Source organism: Colletes latitarsis, chromosome 11 (genome assembly GCF_051014445.1).
Source record: "Colletes latitarsis isolate SP2378_abdomen chromosome 11, iyColLati1, whole genome shotgun sequence".
NCBI classification, from domain to species: domain Eukaryota; kingdom Metazoa; phylum Arthropoda; class Insecta; order Hymenoptera; family Colletidae; genus Colletes; species Colletes latitarsis.
Window position 1 is genome coordinate 18,173,452 of NC_135144.1, and position 19,281 is coordinate 18,192,732.

General features: G+C 39.3%; 1 protein-coding gene across 1 annotated transcript in view; it reads right to left on the reverse strand.

The window, feature by feature from the left end:
- The window catches only part of LOC143348518 (uncharacterized), a 192,448-nt gene that overhangs the window by 158,786 nt on the left and 14,381 nt on the right, over positions 1 to 19,281 (reverse strand). The window contains exon 3 of the mRNA XM_076778805.1: positions 18,948 to 19,132. The gene's annotated coding sequence lies outside the window, so the exon portion shown is untranslated. The remainder of the gene's footprint in view (positions 1 to 18,947; positions 19,133 to 19,281) is intronic.

The following is a 19,281-nucleotide window of genomic DNA, read 5'->3' on the forward strand; positions in this document are numbered from 1 at the left end:
AGGGGGTTAAGTGATCACGGTAATTGAAGGTGCAGAAGTGGATAACCCAAGGGGTGTGCCCTGTGGTTAGAGAGAGAAAAAAGGGGGGAGGGTGTTCGTCGGTGGAAGCAAACACTTCTCTCCTCGCGGCTTCTTCTTGGTCTACTCTTGTTCGACGTGTCGAGGGGCGTTTGAATGTGCTCCGCCTCATGACTTATGGATTCGCGTTACGTTTCACCGATCGACTCGAGCCGGCCAGACCGACGGTTCCCCCTTTATCTTTCCGCGCCGACTGACTGGCCAACCTAAGCTACGACGCTTATTTTGTTTGTCGACCTACATACCCCGGCCCGAGCGGCGCGTGTTTGTCGCAACTACGGCCAATTTGTCCCGGCCGCCCCCGCCACTCCCGTACTTGTACTTGTTTCAGACAAAGAAACCACCACGGGAGAATATCTCGGGGCTTTCGGTCGAGTAATCTTCCCGCGGAGAAATATTAACGTTATTACGCGTTTGGACAGCGCGAAAGTCACTTATAAACGGGCTACAATTCGCGAGTACGGTTGTACGTACAGACCCTCCAAGCAAAAACAACCATTAATGATTGGTCAGAGTTCCTAGAAGTTATACAGGTTGTTCGGCCTGGGAAAAATTTTAATTCAGGATTCTAGAGGCCAAAATAAGACGAAAATGAAGAATACCAATTTATAGATGGAGGCTTCGTTAAAAAGTTATTGACAATTAAATTGAAAAATTTCAAATCGTATTGGAAAAATTATTTTCGGTTGTGGGGGTCAATTACGATCATTTTTGGTGAATAGACATACCATCGAAATCCTACTCATTTTCTAGAAAAAAATTGAAGAATGTGAAATTTTTCGACGGAAAGAAAAAAATTTCAAATCGTTTTGGAAAAATTATTTTCGGTCGTGGGGGTCAATTGCAATCATTTTGTATCATTAGACACACCCTCGAAATCCTACCCACTTTCGAGAAAAAAATTCCTTACCGAAATTGTCTGACCATACATTAACATGGTTCCGTGAAATTTTTCGGCGAAAAAAAAGACTTTCGAATCGTCTCGGAAAAATTATTTTTAGTTGCAGGGGTCATATGCAAGCATTTTTGGTCAATAGACATACCCCCAAAATCCTACGCACTTTCGAGAAAAAAATTCCTTACCGAAATTGTCTGACCATACATTGACATGTTTCCCTGAAATTTTTCGGCGAAAAAAAAGACTTTCGAATCGTCTTGGAAAAATTATTTTTAGTTGCAGGGGTCATATGCAAGCATTTTTGGTCAACAGACATACCCCCGAAATCCTACTCAGTTTTAAGAAAAAAATTCCTTACCAAAAATATAATTTCTGGCCAGAAATGTCTGCCTGAATTTTCATGCGAATCTTTAAAACGTCATAACTTCTGAACGGATTGGACGATTTATTGTTTAAAAAAGCAAACTACGCGTATTTTGATGGAGAATATGTACAAATCGTAAAAATATTCGAAAAGTTGGTCCTTGACCTCGCAAAATGAGAAAAACCCCATAAAAATGGTCCAACTTTCAAACAGCCATAACTCCTACAATTGTGAATATATTTCAATGAAACTTTTTTCTGTAGTAGAGCTCATGGGTACCTACAAAAAAGTATTAGACAACTTTTCTGTACGGTGTCAAACAAAATTACTAAGAATGAAAAAGGAATTTTTAAGAAAAATCGACAGGGGGGTGCCTAAATTTTTCGACGAAAAAAAAAATTTTTAATTAATTCTGAAAAAATTATTTTCTGTTGCGGGGGTCAATTGCAATCATTTTTGGTCAATAGACATACCCCCGAAATCTTGCGCATTTTTGAGAAAAAAATTCAGAACGGGTGGAACTTTAAACGTTAATAACTTTTTAATGAAGCCTCCATCGACAAATTGGTATTCTTGATTTTCGTCTTAATTTGGCCTCTAGAATCCCCCATTAAAATTTTTCCCATGGGTGGCTGAACACCCTATACGGGTGATGTGGCAGTGAAAGTGTCAAGCGCCAAAAAATGTCAAACGATCGTTCGTTGCTCGATTCCAGTGACCCAGTATCTATCGTGGCTCTTCGTCTTTCCATCGAAAATCAACGAACGTTCGACGATCGATGAAATTAGTTGGTGGATTTCATTGTTCAGCGGGCCGCGGGCTTCAATCCGATAAATTCAACACAAAATTCGACGGCGCCATAGTGTACAGTTAATCGCCGGAACGGCGTTTTAGCCTATTGTTCCCGCAAAGTGGCCATCGATCGTCGAATATTTTGCGACCGTTTCCACCGCTGTCCCCGTTACCCATTAACGACAATTTTATAACGCACGTCGATATTAACATAACCCGCTCGAGCGTGTATCCACGCGTGATCGAGCCACACGTGGAAAATTCAACAGCCCAGTATATCTGATTAAAGAACGAAACGCGGGCGACGGAATTATCGCGTGCAACGTTACAGAATTCGATATAATCGCATCGCCGCCGTCCCTGTTGACAGTGTGCAGCCGTTCCGTGTATATCGCGTTAATCGCCAGTCGCTGTTCCACGAATAAGATTGAAATAAACGATAAATCGAAAAGGCTCGTAACGGGAATTTCCTGACCCAAGATAACCCTCGACCAATTATTCCAGCAACTTTTTCCGTTTTTTATGAATTATTCTTGAAGGGGGGTAATTTTTTCCCCGGTTCAATTTGAATACCTGCCATCAGCTCTACGTTTCGAGGGCGACCGCAATTTTTTTTTTTAACCGAGGAAATAATAAAAATCATGGGAGTTACGATTTTAATTCGCGTTAAAAAAAATTCTCGGTAACGTAATCTACATTTGTAAGAACCTAGAATCGAAATTGCTTGGACGATGGATCTGTTCCGTTAGAAAATCGTCGGTGCAAGAACTGGCTGCTTGGCCGAAATGGGACCGCGCACCGTCATGCATAAATTACTTGCAATTTATTATACGTCCGAGCAATTAATTGCCTACTCGAGAAACGGTCGTTAGGTTAACCCGTTAATCTTCTAACGACGCTCCGTGGGCATTATTTCTGACCCAAATTGGTAATATAGGAAAAAGTTGTTCAGAATCTTATTTTCAAAATTATTAAAATCGGGGTGCAGGTCTCCCGAAGTAAATAATTACCTTTTTATCTTTATACAGGCTGTTCGGCCACAACTGGGAAAAATTTTAATGTGGGATTCTAGAGGCCAAAATAAGACGAAAATGAAGAATACCAATTTGTTGATGGAGGCTTCGTTAAAAAGTTATTAACGTTTAAAGTTCCGGTCATACTGAATTTTTTTTCTCGAAAGTGGATAGGATTTCGGGGGTATGTCTATTCACCAAAAATGATGATAATTGACTCCCGCAGTAGAAAATAATTTTTCCAAGAAGATTTGAAATTTTTTTTTTCACCCAAAACTTTCAGCACCTACTCGAATTTTTTTCTCGAAAGTGGGTAGTATTTCAGGGGTATGTCTATCGACCAAAAATGCTTGTAATTGACTCCCGCAACCGAAAATAATTTTTCCAAAACGATTTGAAATTTTTTTTTTCCGTCGAAAAATTTCACACCTTCTTGAATTTTTTTCTCGAAAGTGGGTAGGATTTCGAGGGTATATGTATTCACCAAAAATGATTGTAATTGACCCCCGCAACCGAAAATAATTTTTCCAGAACGATTCGAAATTTTTTAATTTAATTGTTAATAACTTTTTAACGAAGCCTCCATCAACAAATTGGTACTCTTGATTTTCGTCTTATTTTGGCCTCTAGAATCCCCCATTAATATTTTTCCCATAGGTGGCCGAACACTCTGTATATGGATATAGAATTTACCACTATGATACTAGAGAAATTAATTCTCAAGTTAAAACGTTTAGAAAAATAAATTTAGACGGAATTTATGAATTTTAACAAAGTCACAGGAACAAATACTGAAATAAATTTTAGGTTATGTAGCTTACAATGGTCTGAAATCAAAATTTTACTTTTGCAGAATATTATACGGTTTTGATCTGTCAGTGAACGTGTTAAACCTGGAAAAAACGTGAGGTGACCTCGATAACTATTTTTTTAATTTTGTATACCATATTTAGATGGTAATTTTTATTATTGATTTAAAAGACTGGGTCATTTTTCTCGCGCAATTTGGAAATCTATAGCAAAAGAATTAGTAATCAAAATGGGTGAAATCGAAAAATTTAGACGGAATTTATGAATTTTAACAATGTCACAATAAAACCTGAAACAAATTTTAGGTTATGTAGCTTACAATGGTCTGAAATCAAAATTTAACGTGATAAACCTGGAATAAACGTGAGGTGACCTCGTTCGATAACTATTTTTTTAATTTCGTATACCATATTCAGGTGGTAATTTTTATTATTGATGTAAAAGACTGGATCCATTTCTCACGGAAAGAATTAGTAATCAAAATGGATGAAATCGAAGGAAACTGTTTTCGTTTCAAAACGAACACGACAATTCGGCCGGAAGGATATCGGATCTGTCCGTTACGCGGCAATTACTATGCAGAGGGCGTTTAATCCGGGGTCAGGAGGTCCATAATTCCGCGGATGTATCGCGGAAAAGCGAAAAAGAAAATTGGAAAAAATCGTGACGCGGGTCGAATGGACCGCATCGAGTGGACGACACTTTTCATCGACGATCGTTTTAATCGAGCACTCGCTGAACCGATTTACGGCGCGCCTGACCAGATTACGCACTCTTTGGCCGCCATTTTCTTCGAACGAAATCTCTCGCGGCGCCACCGTCGCCTCGTCTAACCCAATTAACATTATTTCGAACGTTACTTCGACTATTTTACCAACGGGAAACATTATTGAATTATAACGACAGTTTTTACAGGTTTAATTTTTTCGTCGAATTCACTAATTCGTGAGATGGAAGATCATTGTTTCGATCTTTTCACATTTCGTATATTTGTAAATTGAAAGGTGAATATCGTCCCTATAACATAATGAATGAAAACAAAGAATCGATTAGAAGAAAACTAACAAACCAAAGTTGTTATTTATACAGTTATCGAAGTTATCAGTTACGTGACTCGTTCTGCGTTTTCTGCCCTCTGGTGTATTTTCGTCGCTGCGTCCACTTTGCCCGGTGATTCCATCAACGTGGCCTGCGCGCGACGGATTAATTTTTGATTAAAAATTTAATTCACCCACCATCTGCGACTCGTTATTGTTTCGCGAAGGAAACCGTCGATCTCTTCCCTCGCAAACGACCAAAGAAATTAAGGGAAACCCAGGTCCTCGAATTGAATTTTTCGAACGATCGATAGTGGTTTCGAGCAGCCACTCGACGATTAAATACGTCCGTCAAAGACCACGAAAACTACGTTTCCTTTTTTTCTCGAGACTCCAGAATCGAGAGGTTGCTCTTCATCCCCGAGTGCCCCTTCAGATCCTTTCAAATAAATTCTTCTGTCCTCGATAGCTCAAATTTTATACTTTATCTATTTACTTAAGAATACAAGAACAGAAGATAGTTGCATAACAAAGAAAAACAGAGAAACAAAATTGACCAAAGTTACGAGAAAAATGAAGCTATAAATTTTGTAAAATACATTTGCACTTATTTCGTCCAGAAGTCACGAGAAAAAATGTTTACCGATCTCTCGGTAAACCCGAAAATCTTTCCCTAACTTTTGGTACGTTTCCCGCGGTTTCTGTGTACTTTCCGCGCTCTTTTGAGGCGCGTTCGACGGTTGGCCGGCGTTCCTTTCGCAGGATAAATGGTTAACGAGCGATTTAAGGCGGTCAAGTCGAGCGCAGATTTTCTCGAAAATTTCCACGAGGCGCATTTCCCAGCCGTGGGAGGATCCCCGTGGAAAAAAGCACTCGCGGAGGGGACGATGGCGGAGGAATGAAAGCCACTCTCGGACAACGGGGCTTAATAAAAGGACCGCCGATGGGGAAAACACAACGACGACGACGACGACGGGACACGATGGAGCGTCGACCGACGAACGAAAGAAAAACGCGCGAGTTTTTCCGCTCGAGCATCGATCGTTCGGCTAATTAATGTCCCATGAAGGAGACTCGAGTGCCGATTGGATGCCAGCCGGGAGAAAATCGCTCGAGCCGATTGGCCGAAACCAAATCACCATTTCGCGATTCCAAGAATATAATTCTCCCCAAGCCCTCTCGATAGAAATTTCTTCCAAATCACCGGTAATTATTTAACAAAAATCCATTCCTAAAAGTGTCAGAATTAATTACAAACCTATTTTTATTTCTTTGTCGACGTTTCGATTTAATTTCGTCTTTGGATAACATTCTAGTTTCGAGAGAATACATATTTGGTTGTATATTTTTCATTGGAATATTATTAATGATATCGGATAATTTAATATGATTGGTATCAATTCTGTTTACAGGGAATATTTTAGATCAATGATGATCGTAGGATATAACAACCGTGGAATCGGTCGAGCGCTTGTGAGAGCGCGAGCCCTCTGGTGGCGAGCATGGGAGGCGACGCCACAGAATTATGAAAACGTTTAACGAGATCCTTGTTGAGTAAATTTATAAGCTAATTTAATAACAAACATATTAAATTGAGCAATTTAGATGCTCCGTTCTTGCGATAAATCGTCGTTATTTTACGCATCCCATAACAACGGTGCACCTAATTGCAACGGCTTTCCGTTTGTTTCATTATTGTGATAATTAACGAACCGACGGAGGCGTTAAATTTTCTATTTCCAGTAGACTGGATGATTTAAAATTGTCCAATTGAAAAACGTAATAGTATTATTCCAAACATAAAACTCTAAATATAAAATAGAACGGTAGATATCACCATCGATAAAGAGTAGAATCATTGTAGTATTATAGTTTACTCTAACTGATTTGCCATATGGAATACCGTGGTTATTCTGGATTACGTTTCATATTTTATGTGAATTCTCCGACTCGATCTTCCCGTGCAGTCTTTTACGACTTTCGAGTCGTATAGAAATTTATATAAAGACGCTTCTCTCGATAAATCCCTCATATAAGAAGATACATGTCCCAGGGATTTTTCCCAAGTCCCTAATATAGTTTATAGTCAATAAAGCCTCCGTCTTTTTATACTACAATTCCGGACACAGAGAAATACCAATATCCTATTATTTTCTAAATCGTGTCGTTAACTGGGAGACTGAAATTAGTACATGAACAAATCGTTCTGAAAAAATTATTTTCGATTACGGGGATCAATTGCAATCATTTTTGGTGAATAGACACACCCCCGAAATCCTACGTACTTTCGAGAAAAAAATTCGAATAAGTGGACTTTCTCAACAAAATTAAAAACTTACAAATCGTTCTGAAAAAATTATTTTCGATTACGGGGATCAATTGCAATCATTTTTGGTGAATAGACACACCCCCGAAATCCTACGTATTTTCGAGAAAAAAATTCAAGTAAGTAGACAAATTTCTCGATAAAATTAAAAAATTACAAATCGTTCTGAAAAAATTATTTTCGATTACGGGGATCAATTGCAATCATTTTTGGTCAATAGACACACCCCCGAAATCCTACATATTTTCGAGAAAAAAATTCGAGTAAGTGGACAAATTTCTCGACAAAATTAAAAAATTACAAATCGTTCTGAAAAAATTATTTTCGATTATGGGGATCAATTGCAATCATTTTTGGTCAATAGACACACACCCGAAATCCTACGTACATTCGAGAAAAAAATTCGAGTAAGTGGGCAAATTTCTCGACAAAATTAAAAAATTACAAATCGTTCTGAAAAAATTATTTTTGATTCCGTCGATCAATTGCAATCATTTTTTATGAATAGACACACCCCCGAAATCCTACGTACTTTCGAGAGAAAAATTCGAGTAAGTGGACAAATTTCTCGACAAAATTAAAAAATTACAAATCGTTCTGAAAAAATTATTTTCGATTATGGGGATCAATTGCAATCATTTTTGGTCAATAGACACACACCCGAAATCCTACGTATTTTCGAGAAAAAAATTCGAGTAAGTGGACAAATTTCTCGACAAAATTAAAAAATTACAAATCGTTCTGAAAAAATTATTTTTAGTTGAAGGGGTCAATTGCAATCATTTTTGGTCAATAGACACACCCCCGAAATCCTACGTATTTTCGAGAAAAATATTCAAATAAGTGGACAAATTCCTCGACAAAATTAAAGTATTACAAATCGTTCTGAAAAAATTATTTTTGATTTCGTCGATCAATTGCAATCATTTTTGGTCAATAGACACACCCCCGAAATCCTACGTATTTTCGAGAAAAAAAATTCTTTACCGAAAATATACTGCGTGGCCAGAAATATCTGTGAACTTTACACGTTAATAACTTTTTAACGAAACCTCAATCAACAAATTGGTATTCTTGATTTTCGTTTTATTTTGGCCCCAAAAATCTCCCAGTACAATTTTTCGCAGTTGTGACCGAACTTCCTCTCTACAAAAGAATTGCATATTTAAATAAAAAAAATACCCAGAAATTTTCTATTGCTTTCTAAATTGCTGATAGACGAAAAATTGTGTCGTTATTTGGCCGGGGAAATTCGAAATAGTTGGTAAAGAGTTCCTGTTCCTTTGGAGGGGAATCCAAGTGATATGGTCCGACAATGTCGCGCTATCTAATGGCCCGAGGCCATAACCGTTAGAACTAGTTCGGGACCGGCCACGGACCCTGAGCTTGCAGGATAATCGCGTTAAAACGCTCCCAGCCACTCGAACCCTCGTTAATCTATCGCGATGAACTGGAACCTAGTCGCTCGCGGAAAGATCGAGCCTGACGTTTGAGAAATTACCCCGGCAACTGTCGATCCCTGCCCCTACCAAATAAGTTCGATTAATTAACATCGACGAATTAATTGGCCTGGACGCGACCAATCGTTTCTGACAGAATTTCCAAATAATTTCGGACCCGCTTTCCACCATTTTAGCCTTCGAACTCTCAACCCTCTCGAATCGTAAATAAAATATTTATTTACTCCGTGTTAACAACTGTTTAGAAACTTTTAGAAAATCGGCAATTTTTACGATCCAACGATCGATCATTTCGTCGCGATTTAAAAACAGTAAAAGTTCAAAGACGATAAAAAAAAAAGGACGACCCGCGTAAGATTAATTTGACATAAAGGGGAAACGATGCGCGATTGGTCGTATCGATTGATCGATTGTGCACGTCATCGACGGGCGTTTTTTGAATGAATAGAGCTTTGTTAACGGTTTTTTTTTTCGTATAACGTTCGAGCGTCCATTATTCGCGAAAATCGCGCAACCAGGAAAAATTGTACAAAAATAGCAAACAAAGGATAGAAAAAAGTAGTTAATTTCCGACGTTGATTCGATTGGTTATACACTTCGCTCGTCCCGACGCGAAATATAATTCTATCTCGCGATCTACGCTCGAATTTTCATCGACGAATAACCGGGAAAAAATAAATTGAAAAATAATGAAACAATATAATTACGTTTGACGACGAATATTGAAACCGTTCAAAAATCGATAACTTACGATTAAAATTATTTTATACAGGGTGCTCAGCCACCCTGGGAGATCCTAGAGGCCAAAATACGACGAAAATCAAGAATACCAATTTGTTGATGGAGACTTCGTTAAAAAGTTATTAACAATTAAATTTTTTAATTTCAAATCGTTCTGGAAAAATTATTTTCGGTTGCGGTGATCAATTATAATCATTTTTGGTCAATAGACATACCCCCGAAATCCTACGCACTTTAGAGAAAAAAATTCGAGAAGGTGTGAAATTTTTCGTCAAAATTAAAAAATTTCAAATTGTTCTAAAAAAATTATTTTTGATTACGGTGATCAATTATAATCATTTTTGGTCAATAGACATACCCTCGAAATCCTAACCATTTTCGAGAAAAAAATTCCTTACCGAAAATATAATTTCAGGCCCAGAAATCTCTGCCCGAATTTTCATGCGAATCTTTAAAACGTCATAACTTCTGAACGGATTGGACGATTTTAATGTTTAAAAAAGCAAACTACGCGTATTTTGGTGGAGAATATGTATAAATCGCAAAAATATTCGAAAAGTTAGTCCTTGACTCCGCAAAATGAGAAAAACCCCATAAAAATGGTCCAATTTTCAAACAGTCATACCTCCTATAATAGTGAATATATTTCAATGAAACTTTTTTCTGAAGTAGAGCCCATAAGTACCTACAAAAAAGTATTAAACAACTTTTCTGTAGGACGTCAAACGAAATTACTAAAACTCAAAAACGAATTTTTAAGAAAAATCTACAAGAGGTAGGTGCCTAAATTTTTCGACGAAAAAAAATTTTTTCAAATCGTTCTAAAAAAATTATTTTCTGTTGCGGGGGTCAATTACAATTATTTTCGGTAAATAGACATATCCACGAAATCCTACTCAGTTTCGAGAAAAAAATTCAGTACTGGCGGAACTTTAAACGTTAATAACTTCTTAACGAAGCCACCATCAACAAATTGGTATTCTTGATTTTCGCCTTATTTTGGCCTCTAGAATCTCCCATTAAAATATTTCCCAGGGATGGTCGAACCCTCTGTATATATAAAGAAAAAGTTAATCGATTATTATTTATTTCTAAACTCTCCGTGCAAGTTGGAGGCTGAAACTTGCGTTAAAATAAAACGAAAGCAACAGTTAATTGTGCAGAGAAATGTAAAGCATGGAACGTTTAGGTTATAAAATAATTTTATAAACGTACGTTTAAAAATTCTTGAAAAAGCGCCACAAAAAAAAAAATATTGTCGAGCTCTGAAAACCACGATCCTACGATTATAAACGAATAAGTAAATATTATTATCGTTGAACCGTCGCGCGCCGGTGAATAGGAAATAATTTGCGATTGTTCGGGAATTACCGGTTGGCGGATTTCGCGCACGTGTTTTTCCGCGCTCCATTTTCGAGCTTGTCGGATCGATAAGCCCGATGAAAATCCCGGGAACGATGATGCATGCCGGGAAACCGTGGAACGTTTCGCGTAATGCGTCGCGGTTCTCGGCGTACCGAGTCGAACTCGAGTCGGTAAACAATCGATCGATCGGTATCGATTCTCGTTCGCGAGGGGGGGGGGGGGGGGGGGGGGGGGAGACCAGCAACGAGACTCGACGATCCACGATACGTGCCTAATCGCGGCCGACGCGAGTTATGCAACACCTTACCGACGGAATCGAAACGCCACGAATCGCTACGACCACGCAACGCCACCGATTATCCTCCTCCCGCGCGCCGAACTCATTTCTATTTCAACGGGAACAGATACGATCGAACGATCCTCAAGAATTGCACGTTCATTATTTTACAAAATTTTACGAGCAGTAATATTTTCACTCGCATAATACTTATTTTATCCCTCCTTGATTTAAAGTTCAAAAATAATCTAAAGTAAAATAACCTTACTGGAGCGGGCAAAAGGGTGAAAAACTAAAGACGGCGAGCTGTTTCTTTCGTAAAGGTTTTTGTTCGATTGCCATCTCGAGAACGTTCCGCTCTCACGTTTCCGAACTCGACACCAACCTAACCTAAACTTACGCATCCGTCGCCCAACGATCTTCTAACGTTGGTCTTTCAATTTCGAAGCGTGTAATAACTTCATTCCAAAGGAAGGAAGAAAAGACGTTAAACTCCAATAAACGACCTGGACTCGCGATCTCCGGTAAATAATTGGTTAAATTTAATAAAGCATTGTGTGTTTTGAATCAATAGGTTCGTGAGGAAGGCACGTTCGTGCTCGGACGCTAATCGATAACGAACGAAAATGTTTTTCCACGCTTGACGATAATAGTTTTCACAACACGGATATGTCCTTAAATTTTCAACCGAGAAATTTAGCGAGACCGTCTATCACATAATTTATTTTCTGATGCGTATTCGTTGTTTCTTTATCGATGAAAATGTTCAGATGCTTCAGATTTACTTTCGAACATAAGGTTTAATTAATCTCGAAGGGGGTGTTCGATTAATGCATTTATTATTCCGTGGAAAAATGCGAAGCCAAACGACCAATCTATGCCGATATTGGATCGTAAGAGACAAGAATTTCTATCTGGAGAAGAATCGAATAAAATACAAACACCCAATTGCAACCGTATCGATGTCGCGAACAATAACTATCTATTGCTGAAACGCGAGGTTCTCGAGAGGAAACTACGAGCTACGATGTTTACACGATGTCATACAAACAGGATCCGTCGTTTCTTTAATAAGTATAAATAACATGCTGTGACGTTTATATAGGAAAACTACACGTTCCTTGCGACTGAATGATTGCAATCTTTGAGTACAGTTGTTTAACAATGTCGTCCAAGTTAGAATTACTCTTTCTATAATTTTGTGCGTCAATTTTATATTAACAATTTTATCAGTGGCATTTTAATTAGAAATATACGAAATGGAAAGTTTTCCAGAAAGTTCAGCCAGCTTTCGGGACGCTTTCGTCATCAAGATGGCCGCCGATGAGACCGTCAGCTGACCGGCTACATATTTCGCTCGACTGCTTAAAATCTGAGAATGCCGAGTAACTTACGTAACTATTTTCGTTTCTATTATTCGTAAAAGGGATAACGGGGCGCGGGGATTATTTATCGCGAACAACGAAATATGGAATCGATCGAAATTTCAGTTATTTTATTGCGAGGTACGTTCTCGTTTTTAATCATCCCGTTGCCGTGGCGACACTCGGTTAACTGACGGTTTTTGCGCGGCTAAATAGCCCGATAAAATCGGCAGGCCGGAGATTGATCTTGCGAGTAACCGTGCGTTCAGTCGAAAACGAGCATCGAGATCGGAGTCCTGATAATGGATTATCACCGGGGACCGTTTAATGTATCGTTTTCTGTCGCGGCCACGATGAATAGTGCGCCGTCGCTTCTGACGAGATCGCAACCATCCCCTTAATTAGCCCCGGCAGAACGGCGTCGAGATAATTGGGCGAAATTTTTTGACGGATAAACAAAATTTATAACCGATTGTTTCATTCACCGAATAATCTGCTCTTTTCCGATATCCAAGGTTGGGTTAACAGCAACCTAGTCTTCCTTCATAAATTCTTCCCTCCACCGGGAATTTTTATTTTTTTACATTTCTTTTTTTACCACCGGTTCGCGATTCGACTTTATTAATTCATAGTTGACTTTTCATCTCGATCCACCAATCTCCCAAGAACGATACAACCGAGAATACATTTCCTACGAACCGTTCAGCGTCGGTAGAAAATTATGCAAGAATTGTTTAAAATGCCACAGGCCCGTGACAATGAAGAATTTCTCTTCGTCGGGAATAAAATAATTATCATCGCGGGGGTCGTGGATTAATTAAATCAAGATTAAATTCGACAAGGAATTCCAGAAAAAATTCCTTCAGTCATCGGGATCGCGGGCCAAATTCTCCCCTCCCCCCTTTCCACCCAGCGAACGATTAATTGTTAATTAACGGCGCCGGTGAGTTCGTTAATTAGCAGCGAGGATCGGGCCACGTTGAATTAATAGGAAGTTAATTGTAGGAGGTTTGGAATTTATTTTCCAACGGCGTGGCCGAAGCGGCGGTCGCGCAAATATTTGTCCCGTCACCCTCCCCCCCACTCCAGCTCTATTCCACCCCCTCCAGCGGACTCTTTGAAAGCGGAAAAGTGGCTGTTTAAACTGGCAACCACTCCTCCCGCGGCTCCTTTTTTTTCTTTTTTTTTTTATATTTGCCTCCACACGCGCCGGGGCGAAATGAAAATTCCATCTCTCGTGAGACGACCGCTGACCTTGCCGGGGAAAAATTCGCCGGTTCGCTTTTCTCGCGACATGTTTTTTCTCACCCCCCTCCTACCCCCCACGCCCGGAAAACAGAAGCGGGACCAGGCAATTAGCGACGGAGACGCCGCCCCCGAGCGTCCAAAGAGGACTATTTTACGAAAATTGCTGCCAGCTACAGAACTTCCGGCTCTAAATTATACATTCGACGCTCCGGGAGACTTTATTTATTTATTCATTCGACGGTTTTCGTTCGTCGTTCAAAGAATTATTATTATTCGTAACCTGACACCTTTAAAAATAGTGAATTGAATTTCACGTATACAAAAATCAATCTTCGTAGATAAGTAGGAAAAGATACGCCTTTCGTATACAGGGCACCCCTGGGGAAAATTTTAATGGTGGATTCTAGAGGCCAAAATAAGACGAAAATCAAGAATACCAATTTGTTAATGGAGGCTTCGTTAAAAAGTTATTGACAATTAAATTGAAAAATTTCAAATCGTATTGGAAAAATTATTTTCGGTTGTGGGGGTCAATTACGATCATTTTTGGTGAATAGACATACCATCGAAATCCTACTCATTTTCTAGAAAAAAATTGAAGAATGTGAAATTTTTCGACGGAAAAAAAAAAATTTCAAATCGTTTTGGAAAAATTATTTTCGGTCGTGGGGGTCAATTGCAATCATTTTTTATCATTAGACACACCCTCGAAATCCTACCCACTTTCGAGAAAAAAATTCAAGAAGGTGTGAAATTTTTCGACGGAAAAAAAAAAATTTCAAATCGTTTTGGAAAAATTATTTTCGGTCGTGGGGGTCAATTGCAATCATTTTTTATCATTAGACACACCCTCGAAATCCTACCCACTTTCGAGAAAAAAATTCAAGATGGTGTGAAATTTTTCGACGGAAAAAAAAAATTTCAAATCGTTTTGGAAAAATTATTTTCGGTTGTGGGGGTCAGTTACAATCATTTTTGGTGAATAGACATACCCCCGAAATCTTGCGCATTTTCGAGAAAAAAATTCAGTGAATTTGAAAAATTCACGGGCGGAACTTTAAACGTTAATAACTTTTTAACGAAGCCTCCATGAACAAATTGGTATTCTTGATTTTCGTCTTATTTTGGCCTCTAGAATCTCCCATTAAAATATTTCCCAGGGTTGGTCGAACACCCTGTATAGCAACCGAGGGGTGGCCCCTCTGGTGGCGAGCATAGGAGGCGACGCCACAGTCTTCAATATATGCATATATTTAATTGTTTAGTGTTAGAATTATTCTCACCTTAAATATCCAAATACAGTGTTTGGCGAAGTTTCATTCTTACGAGCAGACACTTTTAAATTGCGAAGAATTATTTTTTCGACCCCCCTTAATTCGTGAATCGAACACGAAAGGAGCGAGGTTGGCGATTGTTCGCGGCTCGAGACCCCGTGAGAAAATGGCGTCGCGAGACAGAGAGGGCCCTCGGAAGTTTCGCGAAGACGGTCGGGTGAATCAGCGAGTGAACCTCGATGGAAAATGGCGCGAAAATTAGCGTGAAATCTCGCTTTCTCGCGGATTTCGAGCGAAGCGTTCGCGAGAGGAGAGAGCCGTCAGAGTTTGCGGGAACTTGAACTCGATGGTGAAAAGTTTGCCGCCGGAAACCACGCGGTAATTATTGCGTAACTTCGACCGGGACTCTTTGTTAATAACGAACGCCACTCGAGACGAGTATCCGATGTTGAGCGCTCGAGGAAGCGTGAACTTCGTCTTCGCACTTCTGTTTCCGTCCTCTCATCGGCTGTTACTTCCACATAAAATTTCCCACTCTCTCTCCTTTTCAATTTCACTTTTCCGACTCGCGCCGTTATTATTTCTCGCATTTCTCGACAAGAGCTTCTCCAGTCCCTTTAATTATTCACATATTTACGAAGGGGCGAAAACAATCAACGACTATATAATTGAATTAGAATTAAATATGTCAGCGCGTCAGGCAAACCGAATAACTTTTATCTCGTTCCGCCATATTGGACAAAAAGGAACGTTTGCGTTTGCAATAAATCGACTGTTTTTCTTGTACGAACTCTACGCGGTTTTTTTAACAAATTACACGGTTTCCTTTGTGTTTGAGAAACGCGAGAACGTTACATAAAATGAGAAGATTCACTGCCAGGATCACTTTAACGCGATTTGAACGAGACTGGGAAGATGGCCGTGAACTTGGCCGCCACGATGCATCGACCGCAGGCCCACGATCGGTGCGCGCGCACGTCAATCATGTGCAGATGCCCAATCTCGGTCTTAAGCGCATCTTCGTATGAGCGGTGCCCAAGAGGGGCTACCGTTGAGCGCCCTGGTGGACCAAGCGTTAATTATTTCTCCAAACGCTTTAACACGATTTTATGAATCGTTAATTTTAATTTCGATGTGAGAATTAGAACGAAAGGGAGAATATTTCAGTGCGACGAAAAGGTGCAGGGGATCGATTCAGGGTGGAAAGACAGTCTCCGGTGGCCATCGAGTTATTAATCTCGCCTCTCCCGCAACGGGGGGAAAAAGCACTCTGATTTTCCCCGGGGTCCACGGAGGATCATAAATATTACATTTTACGATCTTAGTCGCGCGTTCGTACGCGGCTTTCGTTGAGCCTTTGCGCCATGCTTATTAAGCGAGCTATAATTTTATGGCGTTTAATGAATTCGAAACTTCTCGGGAACCCCGAGAACGGGAGGATCGCTGTATTGAAGAATGTTCGGGAACTTGGAGGAATCTTCGTTCGGCAAGTTTCAAAGACAAAGTCCATTCGAGGAAAGCTCCTTGTTTCCAAATGGGACTTTCAGTTTTTAAACGAAAAACCGATCGCTTGCATTGGCCAACATTTGCCATTTAATTCAAACATTCACCAAGCATACAATTATTCCGAAAACAATAATTACATTACTATTACTTGTTATCATCGTTATCAATAATATTAATTCCGAGCTATCGAGTTGTGTACGAATGGTGTTTGGCCATCGTTCATTATTTCAATTTGATGAAATAACAAGTCAAAATAATGTAAATATTCAGCGTAATTCCGAATTTTAATGTATCATTTATTATTAGAATTTGTAGAATTTCGTTTCGAATTCGATACGACGAATCATTATTATATTTACTATCATTATTATTGAATAATACATTTTAATGGGCAGCGGTCTTTGTTAGAAACTTTTACAGCTAAAGCAGAATATAAAATACTAAAATAGTAATATTTATGCGTTGGAGGATGTTTTTGTATTTAACGTTCGTCGTAAGTGGAAGCAGCAAATATTGGTCGAACATATACATGGACACAATACAGGGTGTTCGGCCACCCCTGGGAAAAATTTTCTTAAAAATTACTTTTTCATTTTCAGTAATATTGTTTGACGCCCTACAGAAAAGTTGTCTAATACTTTTTTGTAGGTACCCATGAGCTCTACTACAGAAAAAAGTTTCATTGAAATATATTCACAATTGTAGGAGTTATGGCTGTTTGAAAATTGGATCATTTTTATGGCGTTTTTCTCATTTTACGGGGTCAAGGACCAACTTTTCGAATATTTTTGCAATTTATACATATTCTCCACCAAAATACGCGTAGTTTGCTTTTTTAAACATTAAAAAAGTCCAATCCGTTCAGAAGTTATGACGTTTTAAAGATACGCATGAAATTTCAGTGAAACATATCAACGCTATGGTCAGACATGAAATTTTCGGTAATGAATTTTTTTTTCGAAACTGAGTAGGATTTCGGGGGTATGTCTATTGACCAAAAATGCTTGCAATTGACCCCTGCAATTAAAAATAATTTTTCCAAGACGATTCGAAAGTCTTTTTTTTCACCCAAAACTTTCAGCACTTACTCGAATTTTTTTCTCGAAAGTGAATAGGATTTCGGTAGTATGTGTATTCACCAAAAATGATTGTAATTGACCCCCGCAACCGAAAATAATTTTTCCAGAACGATTTGAAATTTTTGAATTTAATTGTTAATAACTTTTTAACGAAGCCTCCATCCACAAATTGGTATTCTTGATGTTCGTCTTATTTTGGTCTCAAGAATCCCCCATTAAAATTTCTCCCATGGGTGGCCGAACACCCTGTATATATGTTCGAAACGAATGTTTTTCAAAATGAGAACCGAGAAAAAAAATTGTTTAAATTGATCCAAGAATTAAGCAACCATTCGTACAACTTCAATCACCAATAATTGCCTCGTATTTCAATAATAATAATAATAATAACATTTGGAGAGTTTGAATATGTCCGCGAATTTGAGGAACAAATTGCGCGTGAAAACAAATCGCGACACGGTGCGTTGCACTCGAAATGTTCTCCCGGAAGTTGTCGAAGAAGGGAAGGGAGAGGGGGTGTAATAAAGCGCGCGCGGACGAAATTGAAAATGCAAATCGCGGAAACGGAGTTTCGCAGGTAGCCGCGAAAACTCGCAGGTGGAATCGCCCGGGTCCGGCGAAAATTTCCGGAATCTCCGGGCGAATGATAGCGCCGGTTACCAGCCTGCTTCCGGTCCGCGCGTAACAGCTGCTTTGCATAACCTATTTAGCCAGCCACCCAAACGCCACCCCGTCGAAATATAAAATTGCAATTGAAATCCTTCGAATCTCGACCTTTCGATCGTTTCGGCTTCGAGAAAATTATTCGATTCGCGGGAACACCTTTCCAGGCGAACTCTTTTTTTTGAGGTTACGTAACCCTCTACAGGATCAGCAGATAGAACAAACAGTGCAGAAACTGACTGATACATTATAGTAATTACGATAGAAAGATTGTCGGATCGCTGGACCGAATAAGAACGTTGAAAATTAATTGTAAATGTAAATAACAATGCTCGATGCAAAGGAACTTGACGAAACTCGATACTTCGATACGCTTCGTAATATCCCATTACAAAACCGATAATATATATACGAATAAATGTTGAACAACGAATGAAAAATATTAAATGATCGAGGAGTTCGAGATGGAAGTAAATAAAAGTTTGTGAGATATTGAGGAATACGATTGAAGCACCGATGTCGAGCAATTTAGGTTATGGGCGATGTTCTCGCGCCAATTGATTCGTCAAGCCCGCGGGACGAGGTTCGAGTACTGTTTGCGAAAATCTAGACTGGAGAGAACAGCATGCAGATAGAATTTCAAAGGACTTACCCTTCATGCCGAGGACTAGCACCTTTCTCTGCTGGAGGACACTTTTCCGCGATCGATTTCCCGTCGATCGTGCTCGCGCCACCGTCCCACGCGTTCGAGGAACAACTTCCGAAACTACACGATCACTGGCGATCCCGTTTCGCGCACTAACGATCGGCCAGATGCTTCAGGAACACCAAACACTTCTGCGAACAACCGAAAGTTACAAATTAATTAAACGATACGGGAATTTCGATCGCCACGTACCGCAAAATAATTTAAAATTGAGGTTAGAAACGCTACGAAACGCAATGTCTACGAAAATGAGAAAATAATTCCACGTTCGAGTAATTCG